At 45.3% G+C, this 13,495-nt stretch overlaps 1 long non-coding RNA gene across 1 annotated transcript; it reads left to right on the forward strand.

Annotated features, from left to right (window-relative positions):
* Positions 1-7,451: 7,451 nt before the first annotated feature.
* LOC133056126 (uncharacterized) lies at positions 7,452-11,625 on the forward strand. The gene is made up of 3 exons (XR_009692737.1): positions 7,452-7,533; positions 9,504-9,652; positions 11,557-11,625. It is a non-coding gene; the product is annotated as an uncharacterized LOC133056126 (long non-coding RNA).
* Positions 11,626-13,495: the final 1,870 nt, after the last annotated feature.

Consider the following 13,495-nt stretch of genomic DNA (forward strand, 5'->3'; position numbering starts at 1 on the left):
GCTTGGGGAGCTAAAGGCTTATACAGGTTACACCTGTGTGTTGAAACCCTTGTCTGCTGAGAGCGTGCGGCTGGCGTGGTGCAATCCCGTCCTACAGTCAGAGAAGTAACCTGGTGTGAGCGCTGCGTGAAGCATCTCCTCGCTGGGTTTACAGGTTATGGAGCAGGAAAGAAGACTAGAGCTTTACCTATGTATAAAAAGGACTTGGAGTCTGAATATTCAGAAAGGTGTCAATAGTGGTTCTCTGAATGAGGATGGGGCGGCGAAGGGGTTGGGGAGTCGGTTTAGGTAGGTACGGCTATTTTTTCTTTTCTAACTTTTGCTTTTCCAAATTTTCCAGTGTTTCCACAGTGAGCTTGTTTTTCTATTTATAAAAAAAAAATTCACACTTGAAAAATAGTTTGCAAAATAAAAGATATGCTGGTACCTGGGCACTCCACCCTCATCAGTGGACTAGGGCAGGCAAGTGAGTTACGCCGCTCTAGTGGTAGAGGTAAGCAGGCCCCATTCAAGGCCGTCTGGAGAAATAAGGATTACCCCATCTCTAGAAGCCTTGGAGCAAAGACCTGCTCAGGTTTTGTTTTTTTAGCCTGTACCACGCAGCATGAGGTATCTTAGTTACTTGACCAGGGGTCAAACCCGTGCCCCCTGCATTGAAAGTGCAGAGTCTTAACCATGGGGGTGCCAGGGAAGTTGCAGAACCACTTTTCAGATAGTCATTCATAGCTTGATGTATGTTTCTGGAGATCTGCCTCTAGCAGACATCTTGGTTGTGGGGAATACGGAATACCATTCATTCAAGCAGAAGACTTAACCTCAGGGCCTCATCCACTCACTCAGGCCATAGATTAGCTTTGTTTGGCTGGTGCAATGTTTTCTTAAAATTGAATTTGCATGCCTTAGAGCAGATCCTGGAGTTCCTCACAGCACACCCCCGCCCCCCTCCCCCAGGCTTGCTCTCAACCACTTACCCTATGTCATCTGCCTGGCTACTGAGACATTCGGGGTTATGGTCCCAATAGAGCCCATGCTTCAGAGTTGGATAGTCTCTGTTGCATAAACTGGCTCTGCTACTGACTGGTGTGGGAGATGATGGGTAAAGAAGAAGCTGGGGGGCCCTTAAAGCTGCTTCCAACCCCAGGGTTTTCATTTCAGTGACTCAGGGAGAGGTGGAACTTGGCCAGATGGTTGCTATCAGCAAGCCTGGATGCAGAGCTTGCCTCTTCCACCACCTGTTTGCCTCTGGGCATATCGCTTCTCAGGAAAGACAGGGGCACAGGGCCAGAGTTTGCAGACATTCCCTGGCCCGCCTTAGCCTTCTGCCTCTTTCACTGTTCCTTCTTTATGACACCCAGTGCCCATGTACTTTACCCAGCTTCCCTTGGCATTTCTCTGGGTCGGTGGGATACCCTCCCCACAGCCCGCCCCCCCTCCCAACCGCAATCAAGATGATCTATCTTTAAATCTATCCAGAAACTTTGGAAAACTCATCAGTGGCAAGAGTTGGACACGACTGAACAACAACAGCAAAATCTATTCACTAACACTAATGTGTATTGGAGTGAGTGAATGTCTTGATCCAGAGTTGCAACTTCCAAGAAGGAATTTCACATTAGGTTGCACGAGAGGAGCGAGCCTCTACAGGCTAGTGAGGGAGAGATTTGGGGCAAGCAGGGCCTCGTGGTTTTTTCAGCTAGTTTCCTCAGGCCTTTCCAAGATCCACTGTGTGTGGGCTGAAGTAAGAGACAGCGTGACATCCACTCTGAGCTCCACAGAGACTCCAGGCCTTGAAATGCTGGCATCTTTTGGAAGGAGTGCTTCAGGGTAAAATGACTTCCTTCCAGCCCAGCCAGCTAAGTCGCGACAACCTGGAAAGGTTTCTAGCCCCGAGTCACTTGTGCAGTCTCAGCTCTGCCTGAAATAAAATAAACTGGTATTTGTGGGGTGACTCACACCTGGAGCAGTGAGTTGGGTTCTCAGCAGTCAAGGATTTCCACATCTCACCTCCGTGTTTCAAGTCTGAAAATGGAAGGGCAAGACTGCTCTTCCAAAATGAATAACAGCTTCTGTTTTATGAGAGCTTACAGAAAATAAACCAGCTATTTATAAGTGCTTTAAAAAACATTAAAAAAAAATTTTTTTTTTATTGTGCCAGGGATATTTAGTTGCAGCGTGTGGAATCTAGTTCTCTGACCAGGGATTAAACCCGGGCCCCCTGCATTGGGATTGTGTAGTCTTAGCCACTGGATCACCAGGGAGGTCCCTCTAAATGATTTGTATGCATAATAACCTCACTAAATGTTCACTCCTGTCCAGGGTTTCCCAACTTGGCACTGCTGACATTTTGGATTAGATAATTCTTTGTTGCGGGGGGGGGGGGGGGGTGGGGGCGGGCGCGGAGCATCATATTATTATAAGATGATTAAGAGCATTTCTGGGAACCTCCCCAGAGGGCCAGTGGTTAAGAATCCACCTTGCAATGCAAGGTGGACTCAGGTTTGATCCCTGGTCAGGGAACTAAGATCCCACAAGCTTCGGGGCAACTAAGCCTGCATGACACAACTAGAGGTATGCTTGCTGCAACTACTGAGCCCTAGCGCCATAGCTAGGGAGCCCATGCACCTCAATGAAGACCCAGTGCAGTCAAAATAAAAACAGATAAAAAATAAAAAGGGAGATTATATCCCTTGTTTAAAAAAAGAAAAAAGCTCTTTTGGCCTCTGCCCACTTGATGTCAGTAATACCACCCTCCTACACCCAGTTGTGACAGCAAAAAATGTCCTCAGGCATTGACAAATGTCCCAAAGAGAGCAAAATTACCCCCAGTTGAGAACCCTTAACCTCATAGAATAGGTTATTGCTATTACCACCCCTACTTCACAGATGAACAAACTGAGGCTCAGAGAACAGTAACACTCAAGCAATAGAAGATCTGGCTTTCAAATCATATGTGACCCAGAGCACCTGTTCTCCTGCATGCGGGACTCTACAAAGAGACCGTGGGCTTTAAGAAGTAAATTGCCCAATCATTTCTGTAGAAGAATGATGAAGACTGAGTGAATTTTGTGCATCAGGGAGAGAGTGCCATTCTTGATCCATTTCTGTTTGCTTTGGAAGAAAGGAGATTATATTCTGGTTTTTATTGCCTTAGTCAGCACAGTTCATGGTGTCCAGCCATGTCTAATGAGAAACTGGCCAGTGAATCATCTGTGTGTCTGTGGATCTCAGGCCCCACATTCTTGGGAGATTCTGAAGTTATGCTTGAGAAGAATTCGTATGTGAAGCTGAGATCAGAAAGGACTGGGGGGTTGCAGTGGATGTTCCTGAAGGAGACGCAGTTTTCTTTTGCCATCTGGGGCCTGGCTGAGGCTGCAGCCATGGCACTGTCGTCCTCCCAGGCGTGAATCTGCCCCATTGCTGCCACGCAGTCCAGAGGTATGGGGGGTCCAGGGAGGCAGGACAGGGAGTGGATGCAGACAGTGCTGTGCTGGGACTCTCTACCTGTGCTGCCGTCAGGAACTCATGTTGCTTGAAATCAGGCACGATGTAAATATTTACACCATGGGAATTGGCAGACAATATAAACCAGGGCTACCTACCCCCAAGCTGACTGCTCAACATTTCCCAGCACGCCATTGTATGTGGATTCTGGACTCTGATTGCCCCTTATCCATTCTGCTTCAAAGGGGACATGGAAGAGGACACAGCAAGCCATAGTGCTATGGGACAAGAGGAGGAGCCCTGGCCACGTGGCTGAGGGGAGAGGTGTCCCATTTCCACGAAGGATGGAGCCTGGCGGGGGATGTCTCGAACACGGGGCAAAAATAACATCACCTGTAAATCCATGGCTGATTCATGTCAATGTATAACAAAAACCACTACAATATTGTAAAGCAATTAACCTCCAACTAATAAAAATAAATGGAAAAAAAAATAAAAAATAAAATACCTTCATAGCAAAAAAAGAATATTATGTATAGTTATGCATTAATAAATAGCATTATTTATACATTTATACATAACATTTGTATAATTATACCTCAATAAAGCTGGAAAAATTAAAAAAAAAAAATAACGTCACCAAGAGCAGGTCCTGGGCATCCACAAGACCCCTCCTGAACTTGAAACCTTCCTAGGCTTCTTCAGGAACCTTGGGCTGAGGCTTGACTCAAATTTTTCTGACTTCCTGATTGGTTATCCCCTTCTAACTCACCTCAACATCATCCTTAACCCTTCTGGTAGATTTAATCCTCCTAAGACCCCGTAGGTCATGTGTGCCACCCCCAATATCCACGCACCTCCTGCCCTTCAGTTCCTCCCCTTTAGCTTTTTCTTCTCAACCCAACCTAAAAACAGACCAATAAAGAAGAAAAAAGAAAAACAAAACCCTTTCCCTGTCCTGGTTTTCCCCTCTACTCTTGGCCCAGCCTCCTTTCCCCTCTTAGCTGCCATACTTCTTAGTACTCTGGTGTCCACTTCATCCCCCTCTAGCACGTACTGCCTGCAGTCTGGTTTCTGCCCACCACCCTTTCTGTCTGGAGAGAGAGAGAGAGTGAAGTTGCTCAGTCGTGTCTGACTCTTTGCAACCCCATGGACTGTAGCCCACCAGGCCCCTCCATCAATGGGATTTTCCAGGCAAGAGTACTGGAGTGGGTTGCCATTTCCTTCTCCAGGGTACCTTCCCGACCCAGGGATCGAACCCAGGTCTCCCACATTGTAGGCAGACGCTTTACCGTCTGAGCCACCAGAGACCCTCACTAATTGCATCAGAGTTAGATGACTTCTTGTGGCTCCCATCTGCAGCCAGCCACTGCTGTTAGGGAGCACCTACTGTATCAGGCTGGGGGGGAGTGTGGGACCTTCAGACCTGTCCCTGCCCTGCCCTCAGGGAGCTTCCTGTCTATTGTATGTGTGTGTGTGTGTGTGGGGGGGGGGGGGGTGACGGCTTGGGTGCAGGCCTTGAACAAGTGACTATGGATGGGGACTGAAGTCATTTCAGATGATGAGGATGATGAGGATGTTGAGAGGATGGACAGAGTATACTGCATCAGGTGGGAGCCAGCCAGGGAAGCAGAACTCACTCTGAATTTTTAAACATGGAATTTACTACAAGGAATTGGTTATACAGAGAATGGAAGAGCTGAGAAGCCCAGGAGGAGATGACGAAGTAACCAGGAATCCACTCTGAGCCCTGGCTTGAAAGCAAGCAGTGTAATCAGTGACTGGTGGCCAGGGTTACTTGGAAGAAGTTGAAACCACAGAAGAGATGCAATCCACTTCCATAGATACCGCTCAGGACGAAGAGTCTCCTTTCCTTTCACCTTCCACCCTCTGGTCTCCTGCTCAGACCCTATAAGGGTCAGTCACCTGCAGTGCAGAGCAGAGAAGGTGAGGACTGGATTGGAAGGGCAACAGCCTAGACCACCATAGGGATGGGATGGGAGAGGATGGGGGGGGGGGGGGGACTGACTTAGTGAAAGGGATGCAGAGAAGGCTTCCCTGAGAAGCTAAGCTGAGATTTGCAGGGTGAAGGGGAGTTAGAGGAGAAAATGTTCCCAGCAATCACTGGCATTTTAAAAAGACTTCAATTTCTTAGAGCAGCTTGAGGTTCACGGCAAAACTGAACAGAAGGTGCAGAGATTTCCCATCTATTCCCTGCCCCCACATATGCATAGCCTCCCTGTTATCAACATCGGCCACCCGAGTGGTACCTCTGTTATAGTCAAGGAACCTACATGAAATATTGTAATCACCCAAAGTCCACAGTTTCCATTAGGGTTCACTCTGGCTGTTGTACATTCTGTGGGTTTGGACAAGTGTATGATGACATGTATTCATCATTCTTATATCATACGGAGTATTTTTACTGCCCTCAAAATCCTTTGTGCTCTGTTCATTCCTCCCTCTTCCCACCCCACCACCCCCAAAAGCTTGGCAGCCACTGATATTTTTACTATCTCCATAGTAATAAATAAATAAAATTATGATACATCCAGATAATGAAATATTCAGTGCTAAAATGAACTATCTGACATGAAAAGACTTAAAAGCACATTACTTATGTATTTATATGCATATTACTTACAAGACTTAAATGCATATTATTAGGAGAAAGACAATATGAAAAGATTATATATTGTATGATCCCAACTATATGACATTCTGAAAAAGGCAAAACTATGGAGACAATAAAAGTGGTATTTTTTCTGCCCATTCTCTTCCTGAGGTTTCACAGATACTATACTTTCTGCCTCTATTTCTTTCTCTCATGCATTTGTTTTTTGGCCATGCTATATGGCTTGCAGGATCTCAGTTTGGTGGAATCCCCTCTTTCTCCCATTCTTAAAGATTGAGACACACCCCAGGTTTTAGTGCTAAACCCTGTACTTTCTCCTTTGGAGATCTCATCTATTCCTGACTTGATTCTATCATTCCACAAGCATTAATTGAGTGCCTCATTAATTGAGGCACTTGATTAAAGCCTTTGGTGACAGTGAGGGATGAAGGAGTCACAAGGCCTGCCCTCAAAGAGGAGACAGACAAGGTTGCAATACAATGTGGAGGGTGGAGGAAGTCCTGGATGAAGAAAGAACATTTAGAAGAGATCAAGGTAGGCTTAGAAGGCTTCCTGGAGGCGGCGGCACGAGTTGACTGCTGCCAAGTACACGAGCAGTGAGCCAGGTGAATGAGGTGGGAAGAACATTCAGGTGGAAAGAATAACAAGTACAAAGGCATGGAGCCAAGGGGCACATCAGGGCGCATTGAGAAACTGGGTGTGGAATGCAAAGGATGAAGAGAGACAGAGCCTCAGGCTGGCCCCGCAGGCTGCAGTCTGAACTGCAGACAGCCTTGGGTCCTTAGGCTGGACCAGGGAAAAGACATTTCTGGAACACAATTTTAGAGATGTTTCTCTGCAGTGTGAAAGGGTTGGGGTGGTGGAGCAGGCTACAAACTAGGAGGCCAGTGGGAGAGGCTTTGTCGTAAACCAGGTGACAGGCGATAGGGGCTGGACTCCCACAGTGCAAGGGGATGGGGAGCCAGGACAGACTAGCAAAATACAGAGATTCAGAATTGAGAATGTAAGTTGGATCCTCAAGTGTGGATGGAAGATGGGGGCGGTGAATCCGTGCTGATACTGCTGAGGTCAGGAACCATAGGAGGAGACAGGTTCTGGGAGGAAGAGGAGTGTTGACTTTGGCCTGTTAATTTTATCTGAGGGGCATCTGGCCCTATTAGTTGTCCTTCTTGACTGTTCACTTCCACATGAACACCTTCAGCTCTGCCCTCAATCCTGAGCTGCAAACTGGAATTTCCAGGGGCCCAGAGAACATTTCCAACTTCGTGCTGCCTCTAAAAGTGAAAGTACGTGAAAGTCACTCAGTCAAGTCTGACTCTACAACTCCATGGACTATAATACCGGAGTGGGTAGCTATCCCTTCTCCAGCAGATCTTCCTGACCCAGGAACCAAACCAGAGTCTCCTGCATTGCAGGCAGATTCTTTACCTACTGAGCTATCAGGGAAGCTGCTGCCTGTAAGTAGTCCCCCAAACATGTGCCTTGTGCATCTCGCTCTGTTGATGACATCACCATCCTTCTCAGGAGTGTCCTCGCCTTCTCTCGCCTGCTTACTTGAGTCACGTGGATCCTGTCTCCATAATGGCCTGCCTGTGGCCTCCCTTCAGCCCCCTTTTCCACCAGCGCCCCCGTGATGTCCCCCCATTTCCTCTTGCTTCCTGTCATTTCTATTATGATCCTTCCTATTGTCTGTTGTGATTCTCTATCGCTCAAAACTTTCCATTGCCTACTGATAAGTATACTCGTGTTATCTGGCTCTCAATCCTCGCAGTCCAGCCCCCGCTTACCTTTTTTTGCTCTTAATTTTCCCCACTTCCCGGCAGACACCTTCTGTACTACTCCCATTGTCCCAGAGCATCCCACATCTTGTGTGTCTAGACCCAAGTCTGTCCTGCCTACGGGAACACGTCTCTCCTGCCTCTGCCCGTCAAATCACACCCATCCTTCAAGGCCCTGATGAAATACTTCCTCTCCACTCACTGCAGTTCCCAGTTCACTGTCTGCCTCATCTGTTAACACACAGCACCCCGAGGCTGTCTGTTAAAGAGGGCAGCTTTTCATCGCTGTGATGCATTGGTCTTCAGTAAATAGGTGTTGAACTGAATTGGCTCAAAAACCATTCCTCAGATCAGGAACCTGCTGTGACTCCCCATTGTCCACCACTTCAAATCTGTTCCTAGTGGCTTCCCAGGTTCCATCTTCTAACTTTATTCCCCCGCTGTTCCCCTCAATATATTCCTTATCCAATTTCAACTCTATGCCATAAGTATGAAATATATAACAATGAAGAAAATATATCTTCTCTGCCTTCCCTCCCCTTATCTACTAGGATGGACAAATTATGCCTACTAATAAACTAATATAGTGAAGTGAAGTGTGTTAATCACTCAGTTGTGTCTGATTCTTTGCAACCCCAAGGACTGTATCCTGCCAGGCTTCTCTGTCCATGGAATTCTCCAAGCAAGAATACGGGAGTGGATAGCCATTCCCTTCTCCAGGGGAATCTTCCTGATCCAGGGATCGAACCCGGGTCTCCTGCCTTTCAGGCAGATTCTTTATCATCTGAGCCACCAGGGAATAAAAACTAATATAACGTCAGTTTAAAATGATACCTTTCATGGACTTCCTTGGTGGTCCAGTGATTAAGAATCTGCCTTCCAGTGCAGGGGACGTGGGTTGGATCCCTGATTAGGAAACTAAGATCCCACAGTCTGTGGGGCAACTAAGCCCACATGCCACTGAGCCCACGTGCTCTGGAGCCCGTGTGCCACAACTAGAGAAAGCCTATTTCAGTTAAGTAAAAGTCGCTCAGTCATGTCCGACTCCTTTGCGACCCCATGTACTATACAGTCCTTGGAATTCTCCAGGCCAGAATACTGGAGTGAGTAGCCTTTCTCTTCTCCAGGGGATCTTCCCAACCCAGGGATTGGACCCAGGTCTCCCACATTGCAGGTGGATTCTTTGCCAGCTGAGCCACAAGGGAAGCCCAAGAATACTGGAGTGGGCAGCCTATCCCTTCTCCAGGGGATCTTCCCGACCCAGGAATCAAACCGGGGTCTCCTGCATTGCAGGTCGATTCTTTACCAACTGAGCTATCAGAGAATGCCTATGTGATGCAACTAATAGCCTGTGCACTGCAATGAAGATCTAGCACAGTCAAAATAGTAATAATAATAATAGCACTATCTTTCACTCACAGTTTGTCTTGTCCGTCCTTCTTTAAAATTGAAATTCTAATTCTGTTCATAGTGGCTACCTGCTTCATTTTAAATGCTTCCTGGACTCCCTTGCAACCAGGAAGTTCATGTGACAAAATGCTGGCCAGTGAGATGTATATGGAAGTCTCTGGGTTGGGTTCTTGGGAAAACTTGCTAAAGAGGACCAGTGCAGCTGGCACATACCCTTTTTTTTAATCATCCTTCTTCAGTCTAGAATGCATACTCACTGCCAGGAGGTGTAGCAGCCAGTGTTTGAGCATAAACATGAAAACTCCATTCTCTGATGGAAGAGCTGAAAACTTTGTGGGCTTTGAGTCCCTGATGACATCATGAAACTGTCCTACAATCATTTGCCCAGGTTGGTAAAAATTTATCCCACTTGAGAATTCCCAATGGTGAAAAATAGCCCCAGAATGGAATCACACTGTGTCAAAAGCCTAAATGTATGATGAGCATTTGCTTATGAGAGATTGTATAACGCATGGAAACAGTAAAGAAAGACAGGTCTGTCACCCAAGTCAGCCGAGAGTGCCACTCCTATTTCCTGAGAAAGGGAACCTTGCCTGGGAAGGAGATGAGTGACTTCATGAGCTGGAAAAGATGCTGGAAATGTCAGTCAAGGACTGTGTGACTCCATTGCTGATGGACCAGTCAAGGCCAAGGTATGCTTTAGCCGATCAAGATAAAATATGCTCAAATTAGGTGTAGGAAAAACCCAGGCATTAAGATTCAGAGGTTAAGGCAGATGTCTGAGCAGATGAGAGTGCTTTCATGAAATCTGTGCCACCTGGGTAAAGCTTTCCTATAGACCCAAAGTGGGCACATGATTCTCCACCGGTGACCTGGAAAACGCATGGTGGCCCACAGCTCTCAGCATTACTGGATCCCATGCTGAGAAAGCTGTTTTCTTTCCAGTTTGTTCTTCAGGTTTATCTATCCCTTGAATAGTTGATGTGTGTACTATGTACAAATTTCAGAAGAGTGTGCTTCTCCCACCTCTGCCCCCAGATTTCCCTCTTTTGAAGCAACCATTCAAAAATGCAGTTTTGGGACTTCCCTGGCAGTCCAGTGGTTAAAACTCCAAACTTCCAATGCAGGGAGCTTGGGGTTCAATCCCTGGTTGGGGAACTAAGATCTCACATGCTGATGTGGTAGGGCCAAAAAATAAACTTAAAAAAAAAAAGAAGAATAAGAAAAAATTAAAAATAACAAAAGTAACTCCCCAATACAGCTTCTTAGTGTATTTTTCCAGATGTGTTTCATGCATCTACAAATACATAAATTCATGTGTCCTCTTTTTAAAAAATTAATGGAACCATGCTGCACACAACAGCTCTGTACTTTATTTCACTTTACATATCAGTGAGTTCCATATCATACATGCCTCATTCTATCCTATTGTACAGCCGGTATGTAATTTACCTGGCCCCCTACTGATGGACTTACTTGTTTCCAACCCATTTCCTATTAGAAGAATTGTTGCAGTATATATCTTTGTACCAATTTCATTTTGCATATTAATTAATCCATGCATTCCACAAATGTTTCCTGAGCACTTGTAGCACCAGACCAGCTCTTGGCATGGTGTGTGTGTGTGTGTAGAGTAGGGAGCACAGCAGATCCAGTTCTTGCATCAGGGAGTGACATTCTGTAGTGCAGAAAGCCACAGGATAAATTCCTAGAAGTGGACCACAGTTTCTTGCAATTCTTCTAATGAAGTCAAGAAAAATCTCACTTTGGTGAGAAAGTCTCACTTTAGTGCCAATATGTCTTTAATACACTCTCTAATACTTGCTAATCTCTTTAAGACAGAGAGTGTTGGTCTTGATTTAGAGGCTTTGGCAGATCCCAGAGCTTAGCTAGAATTTAAAAATAACAATATTTGGTTTTATTTGCTATAGTTTTACATGTATTTTCCATCTACAAACAAAATATGAAGGTTCCTTTCAAAATAATTTAAGTTAAAAAAAAAAGATGAGTCCATCTAGAGAAGAATGCTAAATAAATAATAACATAGGTGGGGATTCAGAGGAGGGAGGGAAACCATGATGGTGATATTCAAATGACAGGCTGGGAAGCACTGATGGGAACAGAGCAAGGAGAAAAGGTGAGGCTTTCTAAACTGCATCCGATGTTTATTTTTGTATCCTCACTCATCTTTGGTGTTGAAATGGTCTTGCCTCCATATTTCTTCCTAGACAGCTTATTTGTTTATCATTTACTACTTGCTTGGTAATTTTAATTTTTTTTTTTAATCTTTAGGCTGTGCCTTATGGCATGTGGGATCTTAGTCCCCCCACTAAGGATTGAACCCACCTCCCCTTCATTGGCAGCACAGAGTCTTAACCACTGGACTACGTGGGAAGTTCCTACTTGGTAATTCTTATGCTTAGATTTCATTGAGCTTCTGGTCATGAAAGGGTTTTTGGTTTTGTATTGTTTGTTTGTTTTTTTTTGATGAACTGTTTCCAACTTGCTTTCTCCCACAAAAGCTCTTCCACTTGAATTCCCCAGATGCCCGGCCTCTTTGTCATTGCCTGTTCTGTAGATATTTAGAAGTGCCTTTGCCAGGGGCATTCAGGCAGCACCCTTAGTCAGATTTTCTTAATCTGGTTGAGACTTGCTCAATAAAGCTCTTAAAGCATAAGATGATGAAATGACCAAACCCAAGTAGGCCTTTCATGAGATTTCAAAGCCAAAATCTTCTGCACAATCCCTGCAACCACCAGTGGGCCTGTTATCACCCACGGCTTGTTAGCAACAGACACAGACAATTAGCTTGGTGGTTGCAAATGTAAACAAGAGTACATTTCACAAATGGGCTCTCTGTGCTGAGTGGGTGGAAGAGAGCCTCTGGCAGAGTTGTCAGCTGTGGTCAGAGGGTGGGTGGTACCTCAAGGCCCTGGAGCAGAGAAACTTTCTTGAGGGAGCTGAGAGGGGCCACAGTCAAATGGAGGGGTGAGGTTGGGGGTGGGGGCAAGCAGAGATATGGGCCCCAAAGGAGCATCTAAGAGCTTGGAAACTGAAAAACAAAAGGGGCTTCCCTGGTTGTCCAGTGGTGAAGAATCCATCTTGTAATGCAGGGGACATGGGTTCGGTCCCTGGCTGGGGAACTAACATCTCACATGCTGCGGAGCAACTAAACCTGCTGCAACCAGTGAGCCTGCATGTCACAATAAATAAAGTTAAAAAAAAATAGAAACAAAAAAATAAGGCCATCCATTAATGCTTAAATCCTTGAATTTTGAGATCTGGTGGAGATTAATTATTGATAATTTTATTACTGCAGACTTACCTTGTATTGGGCACTGACTTAAAGAGTTTTGTGAGTACTTAACTCAGTGGTTCTCGAGCTTTTTTGCTGACTCAAAAAATTTTGAGAACCTCCAAAAATCTTTTATTTCTGTGGATTATATCTCGTGGTGTGATGCTTAATAACTGAATCTCTGGGAAAAAAATCCTGATTTGTAGTATTTGCCAATTCCCATGGTATAAATTCTTCCACTGTGGCCCATTTTAAGATTCCCCCAGAAATAACCAAATGTGAAATGGGGAGAGATGTGTACAGTCACCAAGTCCCAGTACAGTCCCAAGCCAGTGCAAGTCGACTCCAGCACACCGCTCGAGTATTTACTGATAATGGGCTTCTCTAGTTGTTCAGCGGTAAAGAATTCACCTGCAATGCAGAAGCTGCAGGAGATGTGGGTTTATTCCCTGGGTCGGGAAGCTCTCCTCGAGGGGGCAATGGCAACCCACTCCAGCATTCTTGCCTGGAGAATCCCATGGACATAGGAGGCTGGCAGGCTACAGTCCATATGGTCACAAAGAATTGGACATGACTGAAGGTATTAGAAATTGAAATTGAGAGAAATTTAAACTGCATTCATTAAAAATGCTAATAACAAACCTATTGCATGTCAGTATAAATAACATTCTTTGCAAAAATAGCTTACTTTCCAAAAAAAAAGTATTTAGTAAAAAGGATGACATTCTTTTCTAAAAAATATTTTTGCGATTCCTTGTAACATGTCATTTAATCAAAGACGGCTGGATTCACACATCTGCATTCAATCTGTTGTCACACGTCATATGGTCTCTGGAAAACACTGGAGAGCAATAAATGTAAATAATGTTTTACTATTACTATGAAAACAGTTTTGACTTCCTGGACCCCCAGACAAAATCCTGAGGACTTGCGGGG

Source organism: Dama dama, chromosome 5 (assembly GCF_033118175.1).
Source record: "Dama dama isolate Ldn47 chromosome 5, ASM3311817v1, whole genome shotgun sequence".
Classification (NCBI taxonomy): Eukaryota; Metazoa; Chordata; class Mammalia; order Artiodactyla; family Cervidae; genus Dama; species Dama dama.